General features: G+C 39.6%; 1 protein-coding gene across 2 annotated transcripts in view; it reads right to left on the minus strand.

Annotated features, from left to right (window-relative positions):
- Nucleotides 1-9624, minus strand: part of eya2 (EYA transcriptional coactivator and phosphatase 2) — a 31134-nt gene extending 21510 nt beyond the window's left edge. For both annotated transcript variants that reach the window (XM_017705260.2, XM_017705259.2), the window contains exon 1: nt 9246-9624. The gene's annotated coding sequence lies outside the window, so the exon portion shown is untranslated. The remainder of the gene's footprint in view (nt 1-9245) is intronic.
- Between the last annotated feature and the right edge of the window lie 9853 nt (nt 9625-19477).

A 19477-nucleotide genomic window follows, 5' to 3' on the forward strand; every position in this document is an offset into this window, starting at 1 on the left:
GATGTATTATTATTATTATGGTATTTAATATATGTGGCAATATAGGTTCTGTTTTGTCTGTTCCAATTTATTACATTTCAGAAAAAATCTAAGTATTGTATATTGTGCATAATGAAAATGTCCTGAAGTATTATGAGATAATATTTTTGCCATATTGCTCTTTCCTACTTTATAAGTTAGCCTGTTTTCTCTGGTGTTATCCACACAAAAGGATACTGCTCCAAACAGCTGGGTTATCAACACAGAAGATCTGCTCTTCTCCGGGTCGAGGATGCAGGGGGTTCACACTCTGACCCTTTTACAACAATACAACACCTGCTGACTCACCAGAGAGAGGACGAGAGAGAGCAGAGGAAGGCTTCGAGACAGCCAAAAGCATTTAAAAAAGGGAATGAGAGTCAGCGTGGATGGGAAAAAGGAGTGAGGGACACTCAGTGGAATCCTTACTTCCTCTCAGAATTCCCACCATGCGCAGCATGTTTCCTGGTACGCGCCCGTCCCAGAGTGACGGGGCATGGGAAAGATCAGGCTACCCGCTCTGGACGCTGGTAAAATGAGCTAAAACAAACCCTGTATGGGGCAAGGCCAGTCCAAAGAGCTTCACCTGGCCTTAGCCCTGTTCTGCTGGAGCAGCCTTTTTTCACGGGTATCACCTTCCACACACAGCCTCGCATCATACATCACTGTGGCCTGTCATGTTCAGAACCCCAGTTTAAAATGAATTAGCCTCAGTTAAATATTAATAAGATAAATGTCTTGTCCCTGGATATGTGGTGGATAATGATCAGGCTACCCACCTTATGAAAAAAAGAGCAGAATTTAAAAAAAAAAAACAATGACAGACATGGTAAAAAAATCAGGTAGCACTAGTATAATTTAATTACATAGCAAAACTAGCATAATAACAGTCATAAGATCACTAAACACACATTTAAAGAAATAAATACCAGTGCTGTCTGATTTTTTTTCTATGTTGACACCTGTTTTCCTCATATTCAGTCATCCACTTTTTTACATTAAAAATATGCATGCTTTCCTTGGTTTTCCAACATCTTAGATACTTGGACTGAAATAAGACTTGAGCAAAACAAGATGTCACTATGACAATTACTCTGAAAGAGAGCTGTGCTGACAGGAGAAATATGAGGCAGGTTAAAAGGGCAGGCTGGATAGCTCTGAGGTGAATCAGCACCCGTGACTTCTCCATATGGTGCTCAATAGAGCCATCCTTATGTGCTGGTCTAAAACCATTTCTCTCTCTATTTAAACCTCAATCTGAACATTTACGAAAAAAAAGCACATATGGCACTCTCCTCTGGCCCTGGGTTAGTAGAGGTCTGTCACATTTCTTACAGGGTTATAGACGAGGACATGGTGACCCTAGGCAAACAATGCCACTCCCACTCCCATACAACTGGACTAGAGTCAGAATAGCCATCTGGTATTAATAGCCCATACAGCTCATACAGTATAATGAAATATGTTTTCATTTAACCCTTATCAGAGAGCCACTGTCATTCATAGGCCTGTCACTACTATTACATAATGGCCTCAACATTATTTAAGCTGACTGCAATTACTTTTTGCAGCCGCTAGCTTTCACAATCACATGTTTCACATATGGGTTGAGGTAAATAGTTGTAGATTAAAGAAAGCAGAAAATACATTTAATGAGTTACATCGCAAGTGGTGAAATAACATGTTTTGAGGGCAGCAGTGAGTAATGTTTGTTTACTTTAGGTCGAGGTGTGTCTGTCGTCAATTGGAAGCTACTACATGTTGATAGCTAGAAAGCAGGACAGCTAATCAGCCAATGTAGCCACTTTAGGATTGTACCCTATTAGTGGCACACAGTGAAAAAGACAATAAAATTGTTGTTACTTTTTATATGGCAATTAAATGATTCATAAAATTTCATAATCGTCACAGGCCTAGTCATTTGTTCTTAAAGGTAAAGAAAACATTTTTCTAAAACTGATAAAAACATTTATTCTAATGTAAAGCAATTAAATTCAACCTATTTTATTACATTTTCTTCTGTCACTGCAATGCATTGTAGTCAATAAACATCAGTTGTCAGTATGCTGATCTGTGTTTGTTATTCAATAAGAATTTTCCTACATTAATGTTTCATATTTCATTTCATGTTTGCATACAGTTCAGGTGGACATCCAAAACATGTAAAGATGAAAACACATTTGTGTTCCTTCCATATGCCAGACTTGCTGTCTTTGTGTTTATGGTAAGTACAGACTGCTTTGTCAAAACTGTGTGGGGAAACATTTTACAGTGAATGTGCTTCCATCTTACAGTTTCCTCTTTGCATGATTTAGCATTTCATTTCAAAATTTACTCAATGCTATCTTTCTTTTCTTACAAATTACTATGTACTGTAAGGGTCTAACTAAGCTGCAAGTAACCTGTGGAATCGCCTTATCCTCACTGCTAAATAATGCTTCCTAACAGGCAGTTCACCTTTATTTTACCCATTGTTTTTATCTAAACATGGATATGTGGCCTTTGTAATCAATATGTGACTGTCATTTATCATCAATTGTGAGGCCTTCTTGTTCTCTTTATGTGAAATATTTTAAACAATTCAGAGAAAAGCTAGGTCGCTCGCTAGATCACTGTGTTTTCTGGTCTAAGTATTTGGTTTTGGTTTATAAGTGACTGATAAATATCAGTTAAATTTCAGTTCCTCTTTGTTATGCTCTGGAACCTAATATACACAGAGCAGGCAAAGACATACGCACACACACATGCATGCACAGGCTGCCTGGCTGCACAGCGCCTCTGGGCTTTTGCTCGTCTGCAGCCTTTGAACCCGGACTCCCATAAATAAAGAGACCATGCCGCACACGTCCGCTCTTTAGGCGGCTAATGGGAGCAGATGTGGGAGGCGATAACGGCCCAGTAATGGCCTCCTGAGATGACTTATACACCACGCTTACCTCACCGCCGGGGGATTTCATTAACACTAGAGCACAGTGGAGCATGGGAACTCTCGCTCACTGTGACAATGAAGACATACATACAAACCTTACTACTGCACGGATGACCTGCTTAGAACGAGTTCCACAATGAAGATATTTCTCCTTTCTCGTTTAAGGGTTTTATTTTGATGGATTACTGATGAAACTGTTATTGTTCTCTAGAGTTGCACAACAAATAAGCATGCAATGCATTTTTCTGCGAAGAATGAAAGGTAATGATTATGATCAGATATCGAAATTACAGGCAATAATTCCAACTGATTATTATGAAAATGGCGCTATAAAGGTTTCTTTATGTGATGCTATAGAAAAAACACCTGTCTTAAAATCTTGCCAAAAAAAGATTTGTGTAAGGCTTAAAGAACCTTGACCAAACGGAAAGGTTCCATGCCGTTGTAAGGGTTTTTAAGGGGTTTTTCACCTTTAAAAACCAGGTTCCTCAAGCTCACAGAGTGAGAACCACCCATGACAGGTTCTTTGGAAAACCAAAAGTGGATGTTCTATGACATAGCATAAAAAACACTTTTTGGTACTTCTGTTTTTAAAAGAGCAGGTGCACATATAGCCATTAGCAGTGGGCATTTCCATTATTTTCAACTCGCTCAAATGGACAGCATAGTGGATATGATGGAGGACAGGAAGTCTGATTCCTTATCCAGGCACTGGACAGTGTTGCTATACCAACACAAATCCTTGGACAAGACTCCTAACACTACATTTGCCTACCACTGATATTTACATAAAATAATGTAATTTTTTTTAATGCTAAAAGCACAATTAATGGTAACAACCACAACGAGGTATTAATTATTGGTTATTGTTATCGGCCAAGAAACTCTATATTACTGCATTCCTTCTATTTTTCAGTCTTTCCAGTCACAGAAGCAAGTAAAAGCAACATAGGTAAAATATAGTAATCAGCAATACTACCGAAAAGAATATATATATATATATATATATATATATATATATATATATATATAGCGAAAGAGAGAGAGGGCTGATGCTTATACTTGCTTCTGTAACTATATATATATATTCTTTTCTGTAGTATCGCTGATACACACGTGCACATAAATAAAAGACCCATCCCACATTTCAGACCCACAACAAGCTATCACTTTCCTCTTCTGAACAGCCTGTAAATTTATTGGCTCCTGTTATTAAAAAACGCACAGCCTTGGCTGCCACCTCCCCTGGCCATCGTGTGCGTGTGAGTGTGTAACACTAGCCGGCTGCCATGGTGGGCTCCCTTTTCCACATGACGGCTTCCGAAAGCAGAAAGCCCTGCTTTCATGCCAGCTTTGGAGGACAAGCACCCCCTCTACTCACATCTCAGGCCTAACTCAGCCTGTGCCTGTAATCGACCCCTCCGCATTCAACCCTCTTAGTGTCCCATCAGCCTCTGGCCCTCTGCTCGGATCCCCCCACCCACCCCCTGGCGGACCGCTGTTCCTCAGAGCACTGCCCTGAGACGTGGGTCAGAAGATGGGGACAGCTGGAAGACCTCCCAGAAGTCATCTTATGTGAGCGGAGGGGTGGGGGTGACCTGCTCGGTCAGCCGGTGGTCCTATTCCCAGGTAACACATCTGGTGCACTCCGAGCCAAAGAGCCAGAGAGCCAGAGAGCCAGAGATACAATCAATTACACAAGGATATGTGTGCTACTAGAGGACAGGCAATGTGACAATATTTTATTGCTATGAGCATTTCAGAATATGTCACAAGATGCTTTTCAAAGCCTATATTTTTCCAATCAACTATTTTATTTACTTTTTTACTGTTTTATTTATGAATGTAGAGATTCATTTCAAAAAGCTGTACATTTATTTTTTTACAATTTTGTATATAACAAGTTTTAGAAAAGGACAACAGCTGATGTATAACAGAACATTTCTCTAATAAAGGTGGTATTAATCACAACATAGGGCTGAAATTTCTTGTGTGTGTAAAGTCAACGTCACACAATGTACATTATGAAAAAATATACAGGTGGTATATAAATTCATACATTTTAAATAGTTACTGTGAGCATTGTCAGCACTTCTAGGAAATGAGGAAAAACTTTTTAAAATTTTTAAAAGACTTGTTAAAACAACAACCTCTGTGTAGTGACTGTGTAAACTACATTGTAACAAGTACCATGATGAGGTTTTGTTATGTCGTCTATCTTTACACAATACCAAAGACATTCACATTCTTAGCTCAAATGTTTATTTCAAGTCAAATTTCACCCTGCATCGTACACTGTGTTACTTTGAGAAGAACAAATATGCTGTTACAAATGAAAACCTTAGTATACAATACTTATCTGGAAGACATGCTGCCATTATCTTGTTAGGATTGGCCAGCAATCCTTCACTCCAAACTAAGACCTGAATCTACACTACCACAACACACGACCCGAAGGACTGCAGTGCTCAACCTATGAAACAGCTTTTGCTTTTGCAGTCAAATGTGCAGCACCTTTTTCTGCAATATATGCTATGCAAAATGCTGGAGGCAAGAAAAAGCTGTAAATCACAAAAGCAGTTTCTTATGTGAGCAAAATTTAACTCTTGGCCCCAAGACAAGACAAGCAACTTTCCTGACACACTTGCTGGTGAACCTTGGCTTGCACTCTAATCTGCCAAAGACAGTGACTGAGTGATTTATTACTTTATCAGACAAGAGCCGTTGAAAAATGGCCTGCTTATTTTGCCCTCAGGGAGATGCCTGTGTGTACACTTGCTGAGAAGCCAGGAAAGTGGGGTGTTTGGCGGGGGGGCTTACTCAGGCAAACTAATTTGTTTAGATTGTATAAGAACCAAGCTTTTCAGTCATCACCTTCGCAACTGAACTGAAGAATAGCGAAAAAGAGGCTGAGTGAAAAAATAAATCACAATCTCATTATCAGGTACGTGAAAACGCAGTTCCCATTTCTGCCAAAACTACAGATCAGAAGGGAACTGCGGAAAAAAATTAGGATGTTAAAAAGGGTACCGGGGTTGGTGCCACATAGTAAGCTCAACAAAAGAATATGCCTCATTACACTGTGATAAAGAAGCTTAACGTTTACACATCCACTGTACGTAGCAGTTTCACACTGCAGTTTCACTGAAGTACTGCAATGAGGACCACAGGAAGATGGTTAGATTAGAATTACAGAATAAGCTTTAGCTTTGTGCTTGTTTCTAACTTGCTGAATAAGACCCCCCAAGCAGATTCTGAGGGAACATAATAGCACAGAGAAAGAGGACGGGTGGGCTAGATTGCGTGAATCCACATCCTCTGCAGGTTTATGCTTTAAAAGAACAAGTCGATGATCTGCTATCAAGCGAAAACAATGAAATCAGTGTTCAAGACCCTACAGAACAAGGGCAAAAACCCTTTGGTTTATCAGAAAATAATTCAGATGATACCTGATCACGTGCCAGCTCAACAGAAGAATAGGAAGTATAATTTGATTCAAAGACAGGTATAGCTTTAGGACAGTAGACTGACATCAAAGAGAGGGGTTCTGATCAAAGAGAGGGGTTTAAATAAAGTTCACCTCGCTGTAGTTGGGTTTTTACTGCAGTCTTTCTCCTTCCTTCGCAGAGAGGAAGCGACTGTGCTGCTCCCTTTTAAGTGGACAAATTTGGACAAAATAACAGACATCTGCATTTGTTTATAAAAAGGTTTACGAGCTAAAAAGTTTATAGATCTGATTTATCTTTCTCTCCAGTCAATGCATTCAGTATGTACTGTACAACTATGTGATTTTCTTCACAGTTTTAGCTTCATTCGGCATTTACTAATTGTGAAAGGGGTGGGAATTCAGAAGCACGAAAAAGAAAAGTAACAGTTATAACTTTCTGGCGATGTGGCATGGAGATAACTCGAAAAAACGGCTTTCGCAACATATCAAATTCGCTTGACCAATTCTCACTAGACTTCCAGTACACCTCACTGGGCACCGGCTAAATATTTTGCTTATTACTACTAAGGTTATCTTCCATCTGGGGGCTGGAAGCAGAGGATCGGTTGACTATTCAAAGCAAAGCTTGGAGTTCAAGGCCTTCAGCCTCACCCCGAAAGCGAGGGGTTAAAGCGGGCCGCCCAATAATGAAACGGACGCCGATAAAGTCAGGAAGAGCCGTGCTTCCTATGAAAATATTTATCATTCCAGGAACCTTTGGCTACAGAGGACTTTAGGAATTAATTTGTGTTTTCATAAGAGGGGGGCGCTGGGGCCACTCAGGATGGAGCATTCTCCACACTCGCTGATTCCCCATCCAGAACTTGTGCAGCTTATTCACAATTTATTAGCGGCAGTAATAAAAACCATGAAGGGAAGAAGGTTTCGAGAGGAGGCCCGAAACGCCGCAAAATGAGAGAAACACCCAAGCACATGGCCATTGGGGGAGCGGGTCCTTCCTCCATTTTCCCAAAGCTACAAATGCGTGATTAAAATCAAAACGGTGATGGAGGGTTTGAGTTTCGCGCCATGTTTTGTAGCATTAAATTTTACAAAGTGGCACTCAAGAGGTATTGGTGCAAATATATGACAAAAATAGGTCCTTATAATATTTAAATGCAGTTTTATTTTTTAAATGCTGGAAAAATGTAACATTACTTGCCGTATTATGTTAGTTTTCAGATTATTATACTGCACTCTCATCATGATTGTTCCTACAAAAAATAAACAATTATGTCATTGATGAAACACGTCCTACTTGGAATGACGTTTTCATGCATGATAGGCTTGTGAAGCTGGAGCGGTGAAAGCAGCCATATAACCAAGAACGAAAGCAGGAAACCTAGAAGAACCTTTCTGTTTTATGTCTCGTAAGAAAAAAGGAAAAAAGGCCGGCCTTTGTTTTATAGTTTCTGAAGCTCTCTGTTCGGTCAAGTCTGTTTAAATGTGGTGTTCTGGATATGGATCGAGGAAGGAGAGCTCTGCGTAATTGTGCAGAAGTGATTTGAGTGCCGGCCAGAGGAGGGTGAAATGCATTTAAATGGGGGTTGTGAGAAGACCTTGAGGAGTATGAATGGTCCTCTTTGAAAAATGCTTAGCAAGGCACCCTAAAATTACCTTATTAGCTTCCTGGCTTCAAACATCGCCTCAGTGATTTCAGTGTAATCTTCTGCCTGAATTTAAGCTCAAGAAAAACTACTTCCAACAGCATAAACACTGAACACTGCAAAGGAATGAATGACGGCAAGAAACACGTATCCACATGTATTCACATATTCCCATTAGTTTGATTTTAGAGAGAATATTATGAAAAAGAATCATAACAATGTAAAATATAAAAATACCTCATTCCTCTTTGTTTTGATAGATTAAAAAAAAAGTTTGACATATATTCTGGTGATATTAAATAACGTGAATGTACTTAAACTGAAATTTTAAATAATGTTTTTTCTAGGAATAACAAATACCAAATGAGACGGAAGAGACGCAACAGCACAACAGAAAATACAGCTATTAATTATGTATTAGTGTATTAAAGTAATAAGATAATACATATAAAAATGTATAATAACGCTCATTCCACTTATAACTAAATGCTTTTGAAATTATTATATATTTTTAAAGAAGGTAAACACCATAGGTTAGATTTTCTGGAACATTTTAAACATTTTTTTTTATTTATTTCCATGCTTCATCATAAATGCCTTCCTTACATTTCAACAAAAACAGATCGTATCAGTTTTTAATGAGCCACTGCAACAGATAATCCTGATCAGCGAATCTTAAATCCTTAATCCTCAATTTATTTCACTAAGACGTCAATCACGTAAAATGAGACGGATGAATGTATTTTTTTAACCATTTAGATAAACTCAAGATAATGAACTAGACTAAAAATACATATTAAAGGTGAACGTTAGTTGGACCTAAAGCTATTTATCCATAAGTTGGTTGAAAGGCAAAGAATGAACGAAATTTAAAATGAAGCTAGCTAAAGTCGTAAACGGTTAGCGCTAGCTAAGTATAGACAAGTAGTTTTGTGCTTTGAGGCTCGGTAGCGCTAATTCGCACAATTAAAACGGTAAAAAAAACGTGTACACTACATGAAATTTAAACGTCATTAATGTGAAATATTCCGTAATAAGCAGCGGTTTGAGTTTGAGTCAGCTCCACTAACGGTCAACGTTACTACCGACAGACTGACAGCAAAGGATACGTTAATACATCCACCAGGAATTAGCCTAGCAACTCACTATCGCCCTTTCAACAAACAAGAGAACAACACGACTGGACAAGACCGACAGGACTCACCATATTTGGCGTGAAATATGCGAAGAAACTGCTCTTCAAAATAGTCTCTCCATTCCAGCTGCAAGTCGGTCAGTTCTGAAATAAAACCTCCGCTCGCTGACAGGAAAGTGGGCGACCGTTAGTGCTGCGGAGACTCGCGGTGCTGCCGAAACATAGCTAACGTGAGCGTTAACGCTGCGCTACCAAAACAAAGCCGAGCGCGAACTTCGCGTCGGAGGTGGAGGCGAGTGTGTGGTCAGGCTGATTAGAGGGATGAGTGAGGTCTGTCCGTCCCTCCTCCCAGCGTGAGTGTGTGTGTGTGCGCGCCTCTGAGAGCTGTTGAGCAGAAACGCTGAATAAATGAACGAGCCTGTCGGTGGTCCCTCCTCCTCCTCCTCGCTGCGAGAGCCTGAGAACACAATGCGAGCGCCTGCTCTCTCTCTCTCTCTCTCTCTCTCTCTCTCTCTCTCTCCCCGGAGGCGGAGTGAGCCGTGAGACGCTCAGGTCTGTGTGTTTGTAAGCTTTGTCTAAGAGTCAGCGTGACGCTAAGTTAAGCTCGCTCCCAAACAAAGGCTATTTCATGCATGTTTAAGTAGCCGTGTTTGTGTTCCTAGCTAATGAGTTTAGCTGTGATAGATCGGCTGCTGTTCTTTTTATGCAAATTGATTTGTCTAATTTGCATAGAAGCCCGTTTCAGCAACGGGCCAAATTAAATATAGCCCTTTATTTAGTAAGTCATAATAATGCGAAAGTTTTCCTTGTTTATGACTTAGTAGCTCAAAATTGTGACGTAGCATATGATTATTATGGCTTGCTATCTCATAATAATGAGAATGGTTTATTATCTCGTAATAATTAGAACATTTTCTCATAGTAAGTCATGCTGATTTCAAGGAGGTAAGTCATAATTATGTGATGCTAAGTCATAATTATGAAAAGGTAGGTCATAATTATGAGAACGTGAGTCATAATTATGAGATGCTAAGTTATAAAAATGATGTCATAGAAGAACCATTTGTGGTTCCCTAAAGAACATTTCAGATGATGGAGCGAAAAGAAGTTATAGTCTGAAACTTTATCTTAAAACTATTGTGATAGAATTTCTCAGGCATCGGGTGGGAAAGCTACTTTATGTAATAACTTTTTGCAAGGGAGCTCTTCAGACGTTTGGTTCCTATCACAATCACTGTGAACAATTCTGATTTGGTAAATTTCTTTAGAACAGAAAATTTCATATCAAATCATATTGAATATCTTTGTTTGCATCTTAAACATTCAACTATACAGAAATCTGGAAAGCGAAATGATTTATGTGTCTTAGTTGTCTTTTAATTACTCTTTTGGGCAGCAGTTCAAGATGCTAATGCTTCCAGACATCATTATTAAAATCATGCTGCCAATTCACTAAATTGCTCATGAATATTTTATACAGTGTGTTCAGACGTTTTTATGTTGTGACTATAATAAGCCCTATGAAAAGCATGGATGTGTCGTCAACAGTGTATTGTTTTCACAACCGCAATTAAACTGTCGTGTGTTCAGTTTTTCCTATTCTGCAAGTGTGTGTTTTCTTAACCCAATTTGCCAAAGGCAGATAGTAAGGCCGGATAAGTAGGGAGTGGATGGATTATGTCATGTAGATGGTGTGGATTCTTCACTTCCCCCAGAGCACAGCTCCGCAGGCCAACCGTGAGAAAGTTAGAGGTAGGCTACCTAAAGAAGGCAATGCCACAGTCCCGTAGTTATCAGTGTGTATAGGTTAACTGAGAGAAGAGACAAGTTTTTTTAAAGGCAAACAAACAAATAAACCAAAGATGGGAGCAAATATCACAGACAAATTACAAGCTACACAAAAGCTTGTAATCTAGTCTTAATTCAGTCTAATTTTTTGCATTTTATGAATGTTTATAAATATTTATCGGCACTGGCTGCTATTTACATGAAAATATTAGATATCAGCCCATGCTTCCCATATCAGTGCATCCGTAATAATTGGATGAAAATTATTTAAAGAGCCCATATCCAACATTTTTCCTATATTTTATTTTTCCCTTAAGGTTCACTTATAATGGTTGTGCTGTTTTAAGTACCAAAAATGGTCATTATTAATTTTTGCATGACCATGAATGGTGATTCTTTAGAACTAAACGGACTGTTTTATTGCTGTTCCTTTAAAACTGATACATGTAAAAGAGCTCTGTTCTGAGTGGCTGCCCTGTACCTCATTGTACCTCATTCCAAAATCAGTCAGAGCTGAAGCACCCCTTATAACTTCAGTGTGAATGGGTGGGGGCTAAGCTACTGTAGGCTTGATAGGTAGGAATATGTAAATGGATTGTTTGTGACATCACAGACTTAAGGAATTCCAAATGGGCTGTTTTTGCAGCGTAGTTTCCTTTGCTTCTTTGTGAAACTTTAACAATGTTACATAGTAGGAAAAACTGTGTACACTATATTGCCAAAAGTATTCACTCACCCATCCAAATCATTGAATTCAGGTATTCCAATCACTTCCATGGCCACAGGTGTATAAAACCAAGCACCTAGGCCTGCAGACTGCTTCTACAATCATTAGTGAAAGAATGGGTCACTCTCAGGAGCTCAGTGAATTCTAGCATGGTACTGTGATAGGATGTCACCTGTGCAACAAGTCCAGTCATGAGATTTCCTCGCTTCTAAATATTCCACAGTCAACTGTCAGTGGTATTATTACAAAATGTAAGTGATTGGGAATGATGTAGTGAAGGTGGACATGGAGATGGTTGGTGTGAAAGTAGAGGAGGCAATGGATAGGGCAAGATGGAGGCAGATGATCCGCTGTGGCGAACCCTAAAGGGAGCAGCCGAAAGAAGAAGAAGAAGTGATTGGGAATGACAGCAACTCAGCCACGAAGTGGTAGGCCACGTAAAATGACAGCTCGGGGTCAGCAGATGCTGAGGCGCATAGTGCGCAGAGGTCGCCAACTTTCTGCAGAGTCAATCGCTACAGACCTCCAAACGTCATGTGGCCTTCAGATTAGCTCAAGAACAATGTAGAGAGCTTCATGGAATGGGTTTCCATGGCTGAGCAGCTGCATCCAAGCCTTACATCACCAAGCACAATGCAAAGCGTGGAATGCAGTGGTGTAAAGCACCGCCACTGGACTCTAGAACAGTGGAGGTGTGTTCTCTGGAGTGACAAATCACTCTTTTCCGTCTGGCAGTTAATGGATGAGTCTGGGTTTGACAGTTGCCAGGAGAACGGTACTTGTTTGACTTAGGGAACCAAAAATCGTTCTTCTATTGCATCAATAGAAATCGTTCATTCTATTGTTGGTGGACATTCATGGTTCTTTTGACATCACACACACTTTGAATTTAAAATGGGCTATCTTTGGAACATAGTTTCCATATATGGACCAGGAAGTAATTGGTACCTTTTGAAACTAACAGTGTTGTCATATTACAAAGTGAGGGGAATTCAGTTTTCCATCATATGGGCCCTTTAAATGTTTACTTTCAAGTAGGTTACTATAAATAGAAGTAGAATGTAATCCAAAGGAAGGAAGATGGTAATAGATGTGAACACAGTAATAGATGGCTCTATGTTTGTTTCTATTTTGCTGTTTTCCATTCAATTTTAAATTTCACAATTTTTTTGGAAACTGATGAAGATGGACTTGCACTCATGGCACGTACACAGGTCAATAACCAACTGTACGTTACCTTTCCCTTCCCATAAAATATGAATGTCAAATGAAGTTCATGAATGACACGAGGAAGAACATTGTAACCTTACCTGTGCCTGCAGTTAAGCAACACGACCCAGACATGAATTCGTCTGCTTGTGATTCATTTTGCAAAGAGGGTGGGCAAGCTCCAGTTCTACGGAAGAATTTGCGGCCGAGGAAAATAAAAGCAGCCATTGTCTTTGTCTTCCTCATGCACCAGCCTTTCACACTGACACCATAGACAAAGTCTGAATCGACTCCCTGAAAATTCCATTCTGGGTCATGCAAATCTTTAGCCAAGAGCAAGTGCTCAAACGTAAAATAACTCTGGAAATAAACAATCAAGGTCTAAAATATGATCAAAATTCTATAAAATGTGCACCAGGTATGGAATCAAAATGGTTACTTTAGAGATAAGAACTGTATTATTGTTGTGTTATTGAGAGTATATTTTTGTTTGTTGCTTCCCTGTTGCAAATGGACTCAGCTACACTAGTTATACTGCGCTTTACTAAGACGGATGTGTAGTGTGAATATATAATCCTGGCAGGATATTTATTCTCTGAGCTAAAGAGAGCTGTACAACGTGCCTGTACTGCTGACCTCGGCTCTGCTGACGTCTCACTCTCCTCTCCTGTCCTCAGCCCCTTCCCTCTGTGGTCTTATAAATTCATCAGAGTACTTTAGCCTATGTTATGATCTGCATACAGAATTTAAATGGGAATTCCACTGATTCTTCTATGCTGCTGCTCAGATAAATTGTTGGGGTCTTAACAAAGTCATTCAGAGGGGTTTGATGTGAAATAGTTCTAGAGAAACTTACTGAATCTGAGTTCACAATGGTGGTGAAAGGAACCAGACATCTGAAGCATTTAATGCTTCTAAAATCCCCCTCACAGAAAGTTATTACATGGAATGATTATGAATATACTGTCTAATGCCTTTCACATTAGACATTGCCATTTGATTTGAGACATTGTTTAATAAACAATTAACAAGGAATTACAATGTTTTTGCCCTAAACTATATTTCACAAAATCTATTCATGGTGGAGAGGCACATGTGAGGAAAATACGACCTAAATGAAACATAATTTCTCCAGATTTACCTTTATTCTCCCATCATATAAAACTCTCAGAACACATATGCACATTCACTGGTCATTTTGCACAATTCAAATAAAATTTAAGTTGCGTTTCATAGGAAATAGATATGTATTTGTGTTGTAGACATGCAATGAGACTCCTAATTGTGAAGTCCAAGTAAGTAAGTTTCTCTTCAGTGCATCATTTGACATCTAACCTCTTTGAATGGCTTTGTTTACATCTTAGTGACTGAAAAAACCTTTCACATTTGTTCATATTTGGCATATGGCTTTGGTCCATCACTAGCATTTAGGCCCAATATTTGCATTTTTCAAACATTTTGATGATGTACACATGAACAACATTTGTATTGACCAGTAAGCATTGTTTAATAAATTAATAGTGGTTAATTAATCACTAAATCTTCAACCGATAAGGATTTGTTACTAGTACAGTTAGAACCCAGCTCTGCGACTGAGCAGAGGCTAATAAAGTACAACTCAGAGCAACAGTGAAGCAGGGCAGTGCCAATAAACACTCTGAAACCCCTCACAGCAGGCCATTCTTCTGCAGTAATAAACTCCCCCTAGCTCTCTCTCTCCTTCTCTCCGGTGATTTAGTCAGTAGTTCGGTGGGCAGTCCTTCCCCTTTAACCCATCACACGCTCATTCCTCCACCCCTCGCTGGGCACTCCAATACTGCTCCCCTTGTCCCAGGAATGTGGAAATGATTTCCCCTTTAATTTTATAACGCGGGGGGCTCCCTTTGGTTCAATTTTCACCCACGCCATAAAAAACGCAGCGGCTGTAAGAACACTGTGGACATCTGTTTTTTCCATCGCCAAGCCTTTAATGATCAGGTAATAAAAGTTCAATTTGACAGAAATTACAACAGATGTTGCAGACCATAAACCTCAGATATAAGCGACTTCTCGGGAGTTGAGGCCGACCCTGCATGGCCACCCCTTACTACGCACCTCACTTTCAACTCCTTTAAAAAGCTCTGCTATGGAAAGTGACTTGTGAAGTTTTCATACTTGTATGCAGTCAGTGCAAATTTACATCACAGTTTTTAGCATTGACCATATTGGCATAATCATATTGGCAAAATTCAGTGCAAAATGGTCTGCTTTCAGCTTATTTTTCAAGAGCGAGCAGTACATTTTGAAGTGCTAAGTGTTTACACACTGCATCAAACATTTATTTAAAAAGGAGGAAATTTTGGTTTTCCATGATATGGGCCCTTTAAAATGCATCCCTGTTAATCTAAAATCAACCTGCTTCAGAAGCATATTCTCTACCGCTGTCATCTTCACAGTCATTGGTCGGTTCAGGTCCTCATTCCCATACTTCAGTATATCAATAAACACCCATAAGTTGTTAAACATTTCCAACTATGCACTGTCGGAAGCAGGCGTGTCCAGGTTTGACCTGCAGGCAGGCATACGAGACGGCACTGTTGGATTTTCCCATGGACTCTGCTTCAATCTTGTCTCGTCAACTTGTGAACTGTGTCCCATCTGACTGGTTGCTGCTGTTTAGGAGCCATAACTTACAGCTACACACAGACAGTTCACTTGATAAGAATGACAATTAAACCCCTGAAACCCTAAAGGCTTGTTTGTGGACTTTCCCTTTCATTCTCCATGAAATCACCACATAACCTACACATGCCAGCAGTCACTGTATTCATGAGTATGAAATTTGTTGAAGCAAGTAGAAAATGATTCTGTCATGGTGCTACTGCTCTACAACATCAGAGGTTCTAACTATTTAGTAGGAAGCTGTAAAAAATAATTAATGTGAATCTATTAAAATGAGTCTAGAATGATGAATAGAGCTATAGATCATTCATAATTATGAGAAACCTGTATAACATGGTGAATAAAGGTGTAATAATAATAAAAATGGAACCCATAATGCCTCATATATGAAAAGTGGCAAATATTGTATCAATAAATTACTCCAAATGAATTACAAAACATCACTGATTATTTCATGACCTCTCTCTTAAACTACTGTTTTTTCGAGACATCACAGAAACTAACACATTTACTTTTATCCACTATTCAGCCTACAGCAGTTTGGCCCCTTCTGCTCACATGCGATTGTACAGAGAGTTTCAGTCCAGACACAATACAGGACAACCAATACCAGCATGTGTCATTTACATATATGTCAATTTTAAAGGCATGGTAACAAAAACAACTTGTTTTAGACATAAAGATAAGTTGGGAAGCTGTCAGGTGAAAATGACATATGACTATTTCCCTTCAAAATCTTTTTCTAGTGTCTAGCTCACAGTATTTCATGACACTGTAGAAGTTATTGTTGTTAATATGATTGAATGAAACCGGTTAAACTGCTTGTTTCCACATGAAGTACTTTTTTTAGGTTGAATGACAAAATATTTTGCGCTGTGTGAGAATCTTTATCTTTTATCTTTACATGATTGTCAGCCTAGAAGGTCTTTTGGCCCTCTTGTATACCCCCTAGAGTTGCTATGGTGATAGTGTTTGATTGACATTTGTTCTGGCCTGTTGAGATTAATAGGCCCCAGATGATTTGTAATAAAGCAGGGCCACGAGCAGGCTGAGCACTTTATGATGGATAGGGACTCCAAGAGAGGGTGTTGTGTTTTGTACGTTCATACGCGACTGAGTGAGTGAGTGAGAGAGAGAGAGAAAGAGAGTTTCACTCAGTTTCATTAGTCCAACCCCAGAGGTGAGAGAGAGAAGTTCACACGTTCAGTTTTTTTTGGTTCCCACGGCAGTGAAAAATGCACCTGACCCCAGGGCTCATGTACAGACGCCCTTTTTTTATTTCATCCTTAAAGAACCAGCCATGTCAATCGTGTGTTTCTGCTGTCTCTGTGGGCCAGTGAGGCTCAGTGGAGTTTCAAACAGCGTGGAGTGTGTTTGCTTTGATTATAGACTCGGCATGTGCTCGCCACCCCCCTCTCGCCAAGCACCCTTTGAGTGCTTTTCAAAGTCTGCATGTGGAGGCATGTTAGTCTTTATTTTTTAGTTTTATTTGTTCAGACATCTATGCATTTGCCTGTGAGTGCCATGCAAAGATGTGTGAACAAATAAAACTGTGTTGGGGATGCAAATTTTTTGTCTATCATTGGTCGACAGTTAATCATTAACCAACAAGCCTAAAATCAAGGATGTGAGCCAACAAAATGTCAATCATAAGCTGACAGGGTGAGCTGTGTTTGAAGCCATTGTAAAATACTTGGCATACACTTTCAGAGTTTCATAAGGGTATGAAACTGTCACTGGGACAGGACCCTTCTTGTCACTGGGGTGGTACCCTCAAGGTACCATAATCCACTGAAATTATATTTTCTAAGTTGTACTAACTCCACACACCCTGTCTCGTCTCAACTTACTTAGTGTACAAAATTGGACCTTAATACCACTGTTGTACCGCTAGGGGAACATTTACATTGTTTGTACCTTGATGAATGAAAATGTACCTGCACAGAACCTTTATTTCTAACAGTGAACACAAACTTATGAGCACACATATCAACTGAATTCTGTATGAATCTAAATATTTAAAATGTTGTGCTTGTATGGAACATGTGATAGATGTGGCCAGGCATAAGTGAGTATATAAAGTAAAGAACCTGAAAATGTATTGACCCCTTAAATGGCCTGGGCCCACTCGCAAGTTTTATTACATGCTTCTATAACATAAGAATAGCTCAGCTAGTTTGCGTTATAGTCCCTGTAGTTACTGAATAATAAGCATTAGTATGTAGCAAACCTTTTAAGAGGTTAAACTGACCCTGGATGCCACTTTATTTGGAGTGGTCCTTTGTAGTTTATTAATAATTTCTTAACAGATTATCAGCAGCACATCAATAACATATCAGTGAAGTAGTAGTAGTGAAGCATCTGAATGCGTTGGAGAAAATACACTATATTGCCAAAAGTATTCGCTCGTCTGCCTTCACATGCATATAAGCATGAGTGACATCCCATTCTTAATCCATAGGGTTTAATATGATGTCAACCCACCCTTTACAGCTATAACAGCTTCAACTCTTCTGGGAAGGCTTTCCGCAAGGTTTAGGAGTGGGTTTATGGGGATTTTTGACCGTTCTTCCAGAAGCGCATTTGTGAGGTCAGACACTGATGTTGGACTAGAAGGCCTGGCTTACAGTCTCCGCTCTAATTCATCCCAAAGGTGTTTTATTGGGTTGAGGCCAGTTCTTCACCACCAAACTTGCTCAACCATGTCTTTATGGGCCTTGCTTTGCACACTAGTGTGCAGTCATGTTGGAACAGGAAAAGGCCATGCCCAAACTGTTTCCACAAAACTGTGATCATGAAATTGTGCAAAATCTCTTGGTGCTGAAGCAAGAGTTCCTTTCACTGGAACTAAGGGGTCATGCCCAACTCCTTAAAAACAATCCCACACCATAATCCCCCCTCCACCAAACTTTACATTTGGCACAATGCAGTCAGATAAGTACCATTCTCCTGGCAACCACAGACTCGTCTACTGGATTGCCAGATGCAGAAGCATGATTCGTCACTCTAGAGAACACATCTCCACTTGGTGATGTAAGGCTTGTTTGCAGCTGCTCGGCCATGGAAACCCATTCCATGAAGCTCTCTATGCACTCTTCTTGAACTAATCTGAAGGCCACATGAAGTTTGGAGGTCTGTAGCGATTGACTCTGCAGAAAGTTGGCGACCTCTGCACACTATGCGTCTCAGCATCCGCTGACCCCGCTCTGTCATTTTATGTGGCCTACCACTTCATGACTGATTTGCTGTCATTCCCAATCGCTTCCACTTTGTTATAGTACCACTGACAGTTGACTGTGGAATATTTAGTAGTGAGGAAATCTCCTGACTGGACTTGTTGGTATCCTATCATGGTACCACTCTGGAATTCACTGAGCTCCTGAGAGTGACCCATTCTTTCACTAATGTTTGTAGAAGCAGTCTGCAGGCCTAGGTGCTTGGTTTTATACACCTGTGGCCATGGACGTGATTGGAACACCTGAATTCAATGGTTTGGATGGGTGAGTGAATACTTTTGGAAATTTAGTGTATCTTGTAGATTTTCTGGTTGATATATTACTTACATTATTATTGCCAATTTGTTACTTCTATTTTGCAAAACCTAGCCTTACCCAATCTTATCCAAAACCTAACTCTAATTCTGGCCCTAATCCTAACCCTAACCCTAACCTCAACCTCAACCCATAACCCTCATATGTTTTTGACATGTTACTGAGAGTAAAGGACCATTCAAAGTGAAGCATCACCAGATCCTGTGTAAGAATTGTTTAATTATTACCAGCTAAACTTGTGTCTTCATTTTTAGTGTTATACTTTGGAAATTTTACGGTTTTGGTGATACAAGACTTTGTCTGCATATACATAATGATATATTCATGATTATACAACAGTTAGTGCTGGCCATGCAAGCTGATTG

Source organism: Pygocentrus nattereri, chromosome 26 (assembly GCF_015220715.1).
Source record: "Pygocentrus nattereri isolate fPygNat1 chromosome 26, fPygNat1.pri, whole genome shotgun sequence".
NCBI lineage: Eukaryota > Metazoa > Chordata > Actinopteri > Characiformes > Serrasalmidae > Pygocentrus > Pygocentrus nattereri.